Source organism: Homalodisca vitripennis, chromosome 8, assembly GCF_021130785.1.
Source record: "Homalodisca vitripennis isolate AUS2020 chromosome 8, UT_GWSS_2.1, whole genome shotgun sequence".
Lineage (NCBI taxonomy): Eukaryota > Metazoa > Arthropoda > Insecta > Hemiptera > Cicadellidae > Homalodisca > Homalodisca vitripennis.
In genome coordinates, this window is record NC_060214.1 from 116,893,220 (window position 1) to 116,905,708 (window position 12,489).

The following is a 12,489-nucleotide window of genomic DNA, read 5'->3' on the forward strand; positions in this document are numbered from 1 at the left end:
ATATTGCTGCAGAGAGCATCAATCACATGCAACAGACACAGACATATTAATTCTTTGTCATTTCATTAAAAAATACAATGACGTTATTGCTTATAAATAATTTTCAGTTTTTTATTTCTTCCGTTAAATAAATTCATCTAAGTATAAAAAGGTCTGTTGATCAGCCATGCACTCAGGGCAGTCTTCAGACTTACTCCGACTGTTGGGGCTCTGAGTTTATCTGGTAGGGGATTGTAGAGTTTTCTGCCCATGTATAATGGTGTCCTCTCCTATAGTGTGAGATGATGTGACAGGTTATAGTGTGAGGCATATCTGGTATTGTATCTGTGGGTATTTTGAGCCTTGTTGGAGAGTTCTTGTACAACGTACAGCTCTCTAACTATCTTCTTTCATATAGAGGGAGATGACTGTCATTATTTTTAATATTGCTATTTGCACGAGTTTGTAGGGTTCACCCCAGCCAGAATTCCTACTGCACTCTATTGCAGTATTAGACACGTTTTATGTTAGTTCCTGTCAAAGCCCCCAAGCACCCAACACATAGCAATTTTTTTCTTTCTCTCTTAGGACAAGGAGATTAGAAATTTAACTTAGTCCTAAAAGGACCTTTGTACTGTACTGCTTATTATAGTGACAGAATATTCAGGATGGGTAAGGTTGGGGGTATGGGCCGCCTCCTGTCGAGATCCATGAGGAAGAATTTCCGGCATTAATCTGTCATGCCCTTATGTCTAGGCTAGCAACAGCCCTTAACACCTAGGGAACTCCACCAACTACAACTGTCATACCCTGCAATAGACTAGATCTTTCTTTGAACCCCTGTATCTCGACATTTGCGGTTAATGATATGCCGCTCCTGGATATCCATAGGTTGTCCACATATAAGTGACACATAGGTTTTTGCTGTACCTTGTATAGGTTTTACTGGAAGGTATAAACCAGACAGAAGTGAACCTACCTGGGGAAAACTCATACATAATTGCTTCACAGTTAGTTCCCTGCATAGTGTGGCATTTGTAAGTAGTATAAACATCACTGGTCCCAGTACTGGACCTTGTGGTACACCTCAGTTTATACGGAGAGGGTTTGATAAAGTCTAACATGATGCTTGTGACTGACTTTCCTGATTCCAGGTTTTCGACAATGAATTCAGCTAGAGCAATGATGGCTGATGTTGTAGTGTGGCCTTTAAGAAATCCACGTTGTTTATCGATCAATAGGTGGTTTTTTTCACAGTGATTCATGAGTCTTTTGAGAACCACTTTCTCCATTACCTTGGAGAATGTCGGCAACAAGAAGATAGGTCCGTAGTTACTAACCTTTAGTGTACTTCCCTTCTTTAGCTTGGGGTAGACTTTACCTTGCTTGAGTGTTGAAGGGAAACCCCTATTGTTAGGGATATATTTATGACATGGGCCAGATGTGGTACTAATTCAGCACTGCAATGTTTTAGAAGTTTTGCTGGTATGTCATCAACACCAGAAGATGTTTTTGGCTTTAGAGTGCTTATAACGTCACCGATTTCTTTCTCATTTGTGAGAGATAGATGTAAAATATCATGATTAGTGTTTGTTATTGTTATCACTGTTTTGCTATGGCTAGTGTTATTTTTAATAGTCTGGTCAGCAATGTTAGATGGTCAGCTACTTCTTTGATCAAAATTACAGTGCATTTTGAATAAAACTATACATTTGCATATTTACAGGATTCAATTGATCTAAGAACACTGTTGTTTCTCTGATGAATCTTACTTTTACTTTATTGTGTAAAACCAATGTGAAGAACAACAAAACTGTCACATTTTTGGATCAGAAAATCCACAGGCCATTCGTAAAAAATCATTGTACGCACAATAATTACTGTTTGAGTTTGGATTTTGATTTGTCAGTGTAATTGGGCAATTTACTTCTTTTGAAAATACTTATTGTGATACTGTTACAGTCTATAGTGAATGTTATGTGGAGATGAAAAACAAACTATGATTGGCATCTGAAAGAGGTTGTATAAAACAATTTAAATATACAAGCAGTTTCAATCAAAGGAGGTGAGAAGGATCAATCACTCATGTAACAATGTAAATACTATGAATGTTGATACCAACTGGAAACTTCTAAATGTAGTTTTAAGAATATATATTACATTTACAGTACTAAAGCAGCTTTTATTGTTCAAAATAAACTAGATAACTTGTGTCAATCATAATATGGTAACTTATAAGAAACATTACTGCAATAAATAAATAAAACAATTAAAAATATGGTTAGCGGTTTTTAATGTTATTTCAAAAATTCAGTATTTAGTTTTACTTCAATGATAAGACATTCAGCTTAACCAAGATATATATGCCAAGGTGTATACAAATAATTACTTAGCAAGGTATTTGTATTTACTTATAGAAATAAATAGGTTATTTTTTATATCTCTTCTAACTTAAAATGTCTATACTTAGGCAAGTCTATAAAAATGTTGATTTAGGGCTGGCCATAAATGTATATCCTAACCATGTGTAGTGGTACCATGGGTAATTAGGATGTTGAGTTTCACGCTGCACTAACTGTGTAGCACACAAAGGGTTAATAATTAATATAAATTATTGCTTTATTTTAAATTTAATTGTAACCTTCAACTGAATCATTTGGTTATTTTACACTTAAACAAAACACATAAGTTAATAGATGAAACATTTATTTATAAATTAGATAAATTATAGCCTACTGTCTTCCAACCTATATTGCTCTAGGCGTAACTCAACCTAACTTCTATGATACAGGTTAATGTATTTATGATTTTGTAAAATAACTACAACGGACAAACTCCATTTACAAATGAATATCTGCCAGTACTAGCACTAAAAATCTTAGGCTTGAATAAAATCCATGATTAGATTGATTATTTAAATCGAGAGTATTTATATAGTTTAGACACCTAATTTTTGCATTAAAAATTCTTTAGGACTCCTCCTATAGTGTACTAATGTAGAAAAGGAACATTTAAGGTAAGGAAACATGAAATAACAAAGTTATGACAGAAAGTAAAACATTTACGGCAGTTGGCTCAGGTAGACAGTTTGTTGTCAGGTACGTCAGTCAGTCCTCAGGTAGGTTGGTTGGTTGGTTGACCTTAACCCTCCGACCAATAATAAGAAACTCCCAGAATTATACATACACTGGTTTTTGTCTTTAGGCAGCATATTTTTTCAAAATATGTGCTTAATGCTAGGTAATAAGTGTTATATATAATTTTTTTGTTAAAAGCCAGACATAATTTTAAAATAATAAAAATATACACTTACTAGAATTTTTGTTTTTATTTATAAATAAATTTTAAAATGTGTATTGTACATTTTTGGCTTTCTAATTTCATTCCAAGTAACTTTCACATATGTAACTTAGATAGTAAGATACTGCAAATGTACAAAATATACACAGTTTTTGTAGTGAACAAAAGGATTGTAACATATATACACTTATTTGGGGTAGGATACGATAAGCGGACCCGATTTTTTATATCGAAATTGATAAACGATATTAATTAATCATAACCATCGATATAATAAATCGATACTAATTAATTATTTTGAACAATTAACTTAAATAATCTATATCAACAGCTGTAAACACTTCAAATAATACACATAAGGTAATATTTCAATTTTACATAAGTAACATTTGATTATTAAAAATGGCAGTAAATTTTAGAAAACTACACGACATTGCTTTGAAAGATGATAGGACGTGTTTTTCGTGGCTTCAACATGTTGGACTCGTACTGAAAAACCCATTTTGTGAAATTTGCGGGAAAGAAACAACTGTAACTGTGAGAGAAGCAAATATGGTCGTCTTCAGTTTTCCTAATCTTGGTTATAATAATAATAATTTGTTTGATCACTGTAAATATTAAATTTATATTTTAATTTAAAACATATGATTGATATTGAGGACTATAGATACTTTTATATCAATTGATAGTCTAGGATTTGAGATGCGAATATTAGGTATCAATGATTACATTCTCCGATATAAAAAACTGGGTCCGCTTATCGTACCCTACCCCTTATTTACAATACAAACAAGTTTTTTGATAAAAATGTAAAGTATGTATTACTTTTTTTGGCAGTACACATCCATATTGGTGTTTGATGAATTCTTTGGCAAGAGGAATAACAGATAATGATGAATTGTTGTCACTGTCATTATCAACTAAACTCACATTCCACCGGTTTATAATCATCCTAACTAATAATAAATGTGGCCAAAAAATGTCATCATGCATTTTATTTGCCAATATGTCACTTTCATCACCAAAACAAACTATTTTCATCATCCAATAGTTCACGTATATTATTTGAACGAGAATCGCCCATTTCACAACATAACAATAAATTTAAACGATTAGCCTACATAATAACCTAGCAACAAAGATCATCAAGGCTGTATAGCGTATCACCAGCTGCATAATCCGTCAGCTGTATGCCATACAGCATTTGGATCGAACTGACGAGTAATATTACAAATATAAACTATATAAAATGAATTGATATTTATGAGTAGATCATTAGATTGGTACAAGTTATGTCGGTACTTTGGGATTATACCGACCACACCAGTACGAAGAACACAAAAATATAAATTTATAGAAACAAACATGATAGAACGAAAAAACAACTGTTTAATTACAAAATTACAAACATTTCCAGGTATTGTGATCGGTATTGTTGTCGCTGTTATCTTATCTTTCTCGAGAATCCTGATTAGGGCAGGGCGCGGCATCACATGATTTGCATGGTACATAATTGCCTTTCCATTACAATTCAATTTATATTTCTGATCAGCCCCTCTAGAATTTGATATTTTACTGATAGGTACTATCTCGAGGGATGTTTTTCTTTCGCCGACATCAGCGCGGGGCAGGCCGAAGCCCGCGCTGATGGCCGGAGGCACTCGCATTTTGGGTGGCGGAGTGTGATCAAGAATAAAAACAAATTTTGAGTGTCTTTTCAATAAAGAGTTTAGTTTTAGTTTGGTAATGTTTGTTTTTGTTGAATTTTGTGTTTGGAGAAATGTAGAGGTAAAACACGGAAGTATAACAAAGCGACGCACCAGCTGAACGGGCGGCGAGACTCTGCAATCACGTTATCTACTAGACCGCTCGACTTTGACCTCTGTCTGAGGGTGGGGAAGGGTTTGCGATAAGACAATTCCTGTTTTATATTGACGAAATATTGTTCTACGCTAATCTAGTAATCAGTAGAAGTAAAATGTCAAATAACGATTCATGTCTGGGTGTGGTCGGTATAATCCCAAAGTACCGTTATGTCTTTATAACTTAAATGGTTTTTGCGTAATAATAGTAGAAAGTTGACCGACGGCTGTGCCGTTTTTAGCAGTTCACAAACGGTTTTTGATGAACGTCTGTGCTGTCGGTCATCAGTTGGAGGGTTAAGTAGATCTGACAATCAGATAGTTATAATAGGTAAGATTACATAGCTTACCACTAATAACAACAATAAAATCAAGAATCAAGATAGATAGAATGTTAATCCCCAATAAAGAATCTAATTTCCTGACAGTCCCCTAGTTTGTTGATTAAAGACCTAAGTAGGCATTGGGTTAAATTCTGGTTAATATTAGTCTTAATTTTCAGTGCAATAATTTCTTCACGGGGAGACTTTAATAAGCAGCCTCCACTCATTATTAGATTGTTATTATCGAACTATTTGATATAGCCTATTATCCAAATTCAATATTATATATTAATCATACAAAACAAGAATTATAATACATTTACAACAAGAATAATACATTACAATTTTTAATAGCGTAAATTTAACAATAACATTATAAAATAACAAAACCAACTATGGCATAGACATCAGAAGTACATTACTATATTTATAGATTGCGTGGATAGCACTGAGCAACCGCTTTTGTAAAGGCAGTAGCCAAACCCACATGTATATCTAGAAATTTATCACATAATTTCCTCATATTCACCGCCATTTTCAAATTGTCAACAAATTAGTTACTTCTTGACTGGTTATTGTTTACATGACAAAATTAATGACCAACTAACTAGTAACTAATTACTAGGAATCATATGTTTTTTTTACATAAACTGTAATATTTAATTATTCATTTGGATAAAAGCAAGGCTACAATAAAATAAGCAGCCACCAACACAATCGGATTATGATTATCGTTTTTAAATATCGATAATATTGAATACGACATTTGACCTATAGGCTAGATATTCATAAATAATCATTGCCAGCTTTTTTTATTTAGACTAGTGACATAATTACCAACTGTTGTTATTTCGTTTATACAGGAGAAGGCTAGTGACAACGACAAGAACAATGGCGATGAATATGCGGACATTGGCTCAAAATGTTTTTATAAACACTGAGCACTGTTAATCATAATAATCGGATTGTGTTGGTGGCCACAAATTAAACTATGATATTTTATAATTCATAATCTTCAATTAGATTTATTAAAGTAAATTAGGCTAATATTATTCAACTTACCTGTGCCCAGTACTGCTGTTCCATCAGTTGTAAATACCAGTCTATTTGTATTAAATACATCAGAGGGAAATGTGATTATCTGAGAATCCAACAAACTGACCTCTTCCATTTTATCCATTTCCAGAAAACCAGCACTCAGTATCAAAATGTTACATTCAACTAAGTGATAGGTGAATTATTCATGTAGGCCTAGTCTTTTAAATTCGAAATGATCAAGTTTAAAATCATTATGACTGAGTAATTACGTTTAACTTCTCCACTCGTAACATCATTAATGAGTAGGAATATTAGTTTTTATTGTATAAAATCTGTGTTATAATGAAACACAATGATTCCGCCGAAGCATATAAACTATACGAAGTTATGTTGGCTGAGACTGACAACTCAATCTTAGGTTAGACGTCAAATAATAAGAACCGTGAAATAAGCAACAACATAAAATTACTGTTAAATAATTTAAAATACAATATTACACATTTATTACTTCATTAATATTAAATATTAAAGCAGTTTATTTAACTATACGTTTAAAATAAATACAAAAATAATGACAATAACCAAGCGCTGACGACAATAACAATTAATTCACAGTATAACCGAGAAACACAGACAGAGCACAGACAGTCTGTAATCAGAATGCCAACCTGAAGAAAGAAATCCCACATCTAAACCAGTTGATGATATATTTAGTTGTATGTATGCAAAAGTTACAAAAAATTGAACTGAGTTATTGTCTTTTCGGGAATAGTGTTTCGTCTAGAATGAATAATAAGGGCATTAAAAGTTGCAATTTTTTTTAAACAATAAGTATAATATTATAATATAATGTTTTAATAAGAGTAGATTTGGATGTTCATACGGTACTTCATATTACGTATCATAAGGTAACCTAAGACATGCATGAAAATCTCAATAACCATATACTGTAAATTAGTGCTCTTGTTAGAAAACCTCTCTTTATTGAAGGAAACAGGGGTTTTCCGGACATTTGCCATCGTTCAGTGTTACAAAAACTCTCTTTATTACTCGTTATTTGGTGATCATTTCCATTGGTTAAAAAAGCGTCAGACAAGTCAACTATACTCTTCGGGGTTAGGCTAGCTATTTTTGATAAGTCATTATACTAATGAAATTTCATTTATTCTTGTTAATATATCAACAGAGATTTAGATATAAGTACATTGTACTGTAACTCTTCCATTGCATGGAAAGAATGTAATCCATTTAAAGTTCTTATATTTTAACCTGTGTTATAGGAGAAAATTTTAACTGTTATTGTATTCTGTCTTTAATACGTGATGATAAATACACACACACAAACATTATTTTCATGGTAATAATCATACAAACCTACAGAAAATATCAGACTGTTCAAATGTTTCTGCAGAAAGTTCGAGTTAATCCAGTTTTTATTGAAAAATGAAGGATCTTTTCCAGATGCTTGCAATTATGAATTGTTTATTATAATAACTCATTTTCTCCCGATTCTGGCACATTATATTTACTTGTAACACTGGCCATAAATAACTAGAGACTGAGTGTGGTACCTACAAATCTGTTTTCACTGATGATCCCTTAAAATCAGTAGTTAATTTATCATTTTGAATATCCTATTTTATGATATCAATCGCTTCATGCACAATTTCCAATCAGTAATTTTCTTATATTTACGATTTGTAACTTATCGTGTGAACCTTAGAAATTGCTAGCAAATATGTTTTGTTACGGAATATTTGAAAAATAATGTGCTTTAATTATAATTCTTACAAATACTTGTGGTTATATATGATAAGTGTCCTTTAATACCCTTGTACTACTCGGGAAGAAAAATTCAATGTTTCATATTATCTTAGAGCGATGTCATTTATTATTACAGTAAACGTACTCATCCATAGTAAAAAAAGCTTTTAATGTTTAGCCACCGGCTGATTTCTCAAATTTCACTTAAAACTACCACTTCAATTATAACCTCCCGCAACTTTCCATTTCCAGCAGTCTACTTAAAACTTGATACTATGAAATTTAATATTGAAATTGTAGTTTTGAATTACAACATAACAGTGTTAGTATTTTCTGCAATTAAACAATTAGTTTTCAACCTGACTTGTTATAGTTGTTTCTAAAATGTGCACAAAAGAACTGATATTAATTTAATACTAAAAACGTCTTGTTACTCAAAGATATTGTTTTTCTATTCCAAACTACACTGAAAAGCTATCAATAGTTAGAATCTGCTCTCTTCTTCGGGTGTCACTTAAAACACAAACTCAATCTGATTTTTATACTAACCATGATTTTTAATCGGTTTTGTATGTTAACTGTCTTGTATACTTAACCCCATTTTTATGATTTGACAAATGAAGATAAGGCAAATTCCAAGTTCTCCGAATGGTGTTTTCAAATTGTTATAAATCATATGACAGCAAAATACCGTAATTATGCATTCTTTCGAATTATACATCGGCAATAATAAAGAAATTATACTAATGTCTTAGTAATAATCGACCAATCTCCTTCAAGAAATTTTACTAAAAGTCATTTGAACGGAAATTATATATATATATTACAATGACTGATTAACGGCAATCGAATCTACAATTTAACTGCCAGTCTATCCACCTACCTACAATCCATCAGTTCTATAAACTGTTACACCAGAGACCATTAGTACAGTGATACATCGTATAAATTAAGGTAACATTGGAGCATTCCTATACCAAAGAATTCGTTTCTCGACACACTAGAAACGTAATACTACTGTAATAATTTGTGGAAAAAATTTTCAAGCTTTGCAATGTTAAGCAAGAATAAAACACCACTGTAGCTCACAGTGTGTGAAAAGGCCATATGCACATCCTTTGGTAGCTGCAACCGCGCCGAACCGAGGCACATCTGGTAAAAACACTATATTGCTCACTATTAGTTATTATTGGTTTTATAGGAATCATATTGGTAATTTCTTGACTAAGCTTCAACCAACCACGATAAAACTGCCTCTTTACAAACGGATGCGTATTATCGCTAGTTTCGGTTTAACATCTGTTGACTGAAAATGACCGAAATATTTCAATAATTTAACTGAGTAAGCAATGTTTGGTCACACTATGAACCGGAAAACTTCGAGATGTTACTTATGACACTGGCTACATAAGCAAAAAAACGTACAGAGCAATCAATAAACGAAGGTAAATGTCAGTATATTATTTGATATCTTTCAAACATTCTATTATTAATAAAGAACTTCAATCAAGCAATTCATTGATTCCAGTGTGGACTCTGAACAAGTACTTGTTTGAAAAAAAATCAGTGCTGATGAAAATATACACGATCTAAAAGCAAAAACCATCTTATGTTTTCATGTTTCTTGATTTTTAACTGTTATGTCTGTTGTAGGGTTTGACAATGATTAGAGGGATAGTTACTTAAGTCTTTCTATCAATATTTCATTAACATGTAATGCAATCATAGAAAATCATTCATAATAGGGAAGAAAGATGTAACCAAAATAGTATAGACGTATCTGTCAGATGGGCAATTGGGAGACGTTTTCATCCTCATATGCACACCCATACCACCACGCAGTACCCAGAAATTCAGAGCCTCCATGAGGGATTCTCGTTCTGAAGCAATCTTCAATTTGAGTCAGTTACAGTTAGTGAGAGAAGTCATCTTTTACAAACATATTCTCTTATTGCTGTAACCAAAACCTTTTTAGTTGTCTCCAACCAGGGTGCTGTTGGGAATGCTCACTTGTACAATGAGGTCAGGCAGCCCTAATAAATTATTCACGGTGCTTGGCAGAAATCTTTCTCTCTGCATTGGTTAAGCAATACAACACACCCCGTTTTTTTCCCAATGCATCAGCCTTACAGTACTAGCAAATAAGGACTGCAGCTGAAAGGCCAGGTAGTCATCTTGCATCCCCACACCCGAGCCCAGAGTGCTAAGGCCAACCTGGCACCTGCAGTTTTCTATCCTGGATTGTTCAGTAACATCACTCTCATGAGTCTAATGACGTACACTCTGTGACAATTTCAATGTATTATACGTTGTTTGGTATAATTTTTTGGGGGGAATGTGGACGGTCCTAATCCCTTGCACTTGTGTTTGTATGTGGGTTGTGTATTCTGTGAGAGAGAACCTAGTTGGAACCAGCTGCAGTTGCTATTTGCCAATACTATAGAAATTCACTATTTGAAAAATTATGTTACAGAAAACCCTCACTTTACTACCAGTCAGGCAATTGAGGTAGAACAAACACAGGGCACAAATTTAAAATTTTTGATTTTCTCTCTAAATAATGTACTATAATTATTAATAATAATGGTACCAACACATATATCTCTACAAATCTGAAAAGAAAGTGATTTTGAGTTTGATTAATCGTTTCCAACTATTTACATTTATTCATTGATTTTATTTCATATGTACTACATGTACACACACAATGCTCATTTTTATTTTTGCATTTTCTAGTTAATTGCACAAGAAATTAACTAACTTTATAATACATAAAAAACTATGAATGGTAATCGACAGGATGTCCATGTGACTCCATTTTCCACATAAAATTTCTAACCATGGTATTACTTGATAATGATTACAAATGTTCAGCTAAACTTATTTTAACAAAGTTTACTAACATAATAACTAACATGAGAATTTTTTGGAGTAGCAAGAGCAGGCTTACCTATACGAGATTGGAAGGCCATCCCCTCTTCTTGACATAATACTACATTAAATACACAATAGTTTGCTTTTTTAATGCCTCTATGTAAAGAAGAAGAATAACGTCTTTCCACTTTGGTAGGTAAACATTAGCCTGGCTCTTCTCCTTGTTAATAACTAGTAACATTGAGTTACTATTGTTTGCTACTATGCTATGTGTGTATCAAACATGAATATCAATATAATGAAAAGTCAACTAAAACCCTTTCTTAAATGTCTTTATTGCCATACACGTGTTTCAGTATTCAATCATAATCAGTGTTAATAACACAACAAATATGAATAATATGAAAATTTAACTCTTTTTGACTTTGACCATAATAATATCATTGAGAAAACTAATACAAACCCCATGAGAATACGACACATTTACTTGGCACTTAGAAGAGTTTATTTCGCGTTTCACTTTTGGATAATGCTAGTAATAGAGCATTGTCTGATTGGGTGAAAAATGTCTTTCTGTTTCATATACGGCCACTGGGAAAGAAGTATAAAATATATAAGGCAGTGGAGTCAATCATACTTACCCAGTGTTGAAGGCTGGCAGATTCTAATACTGAACACTCAAATGTATATATTTTACTGAAATGCGTCCAACTTATTGTACAGTTTTAACTGTCACTATGATTAGATTTATATTAAAATGTCAATTGCACAACTGAATGAATGATTTGTATCGTAGCACAAATCTTTAGCCATATACACAAATACACCAATTCTATTCATCTGACATGACCATTGCTTAACAAAATTACTGCTATCTGAAGTAGAATTACTTAGTCAAGAAATTCATATGACCAAATCTATGACTGTCCATAATTTGCAATTCTTTTCATTTTGTACATTAATGGATATTTAATTCACCTTGGTGCCCATAAGCAGGTATACAATTAACTATAGTGAAAACATAAAAATAACAATTCAAGACCGGTTTTTACTATAAAATCTTTCAATTTGAGCACAAAAACTAAATAAAGGTTACTGTATAAACATTTTTAATAGACCTATGCTGTAACTGTGTTCATTTGAGTAAACTATATTCTTTAAAGCTTTAAAGTAGCGTAGCCAGAAATTTCGTTCGGGGGGGGGGGGGTCCGAAACCGGGGATCCGGGGGACGTTTTGTGTGTTATTTGCCAATGAGTTCACTGGTAAAAGGTAAAATACCAAAAATATGGAGCTTTAGTAACTACGCCTTATAGACAGTGAAAAGATATAATAGGCAAATTCAACTCTC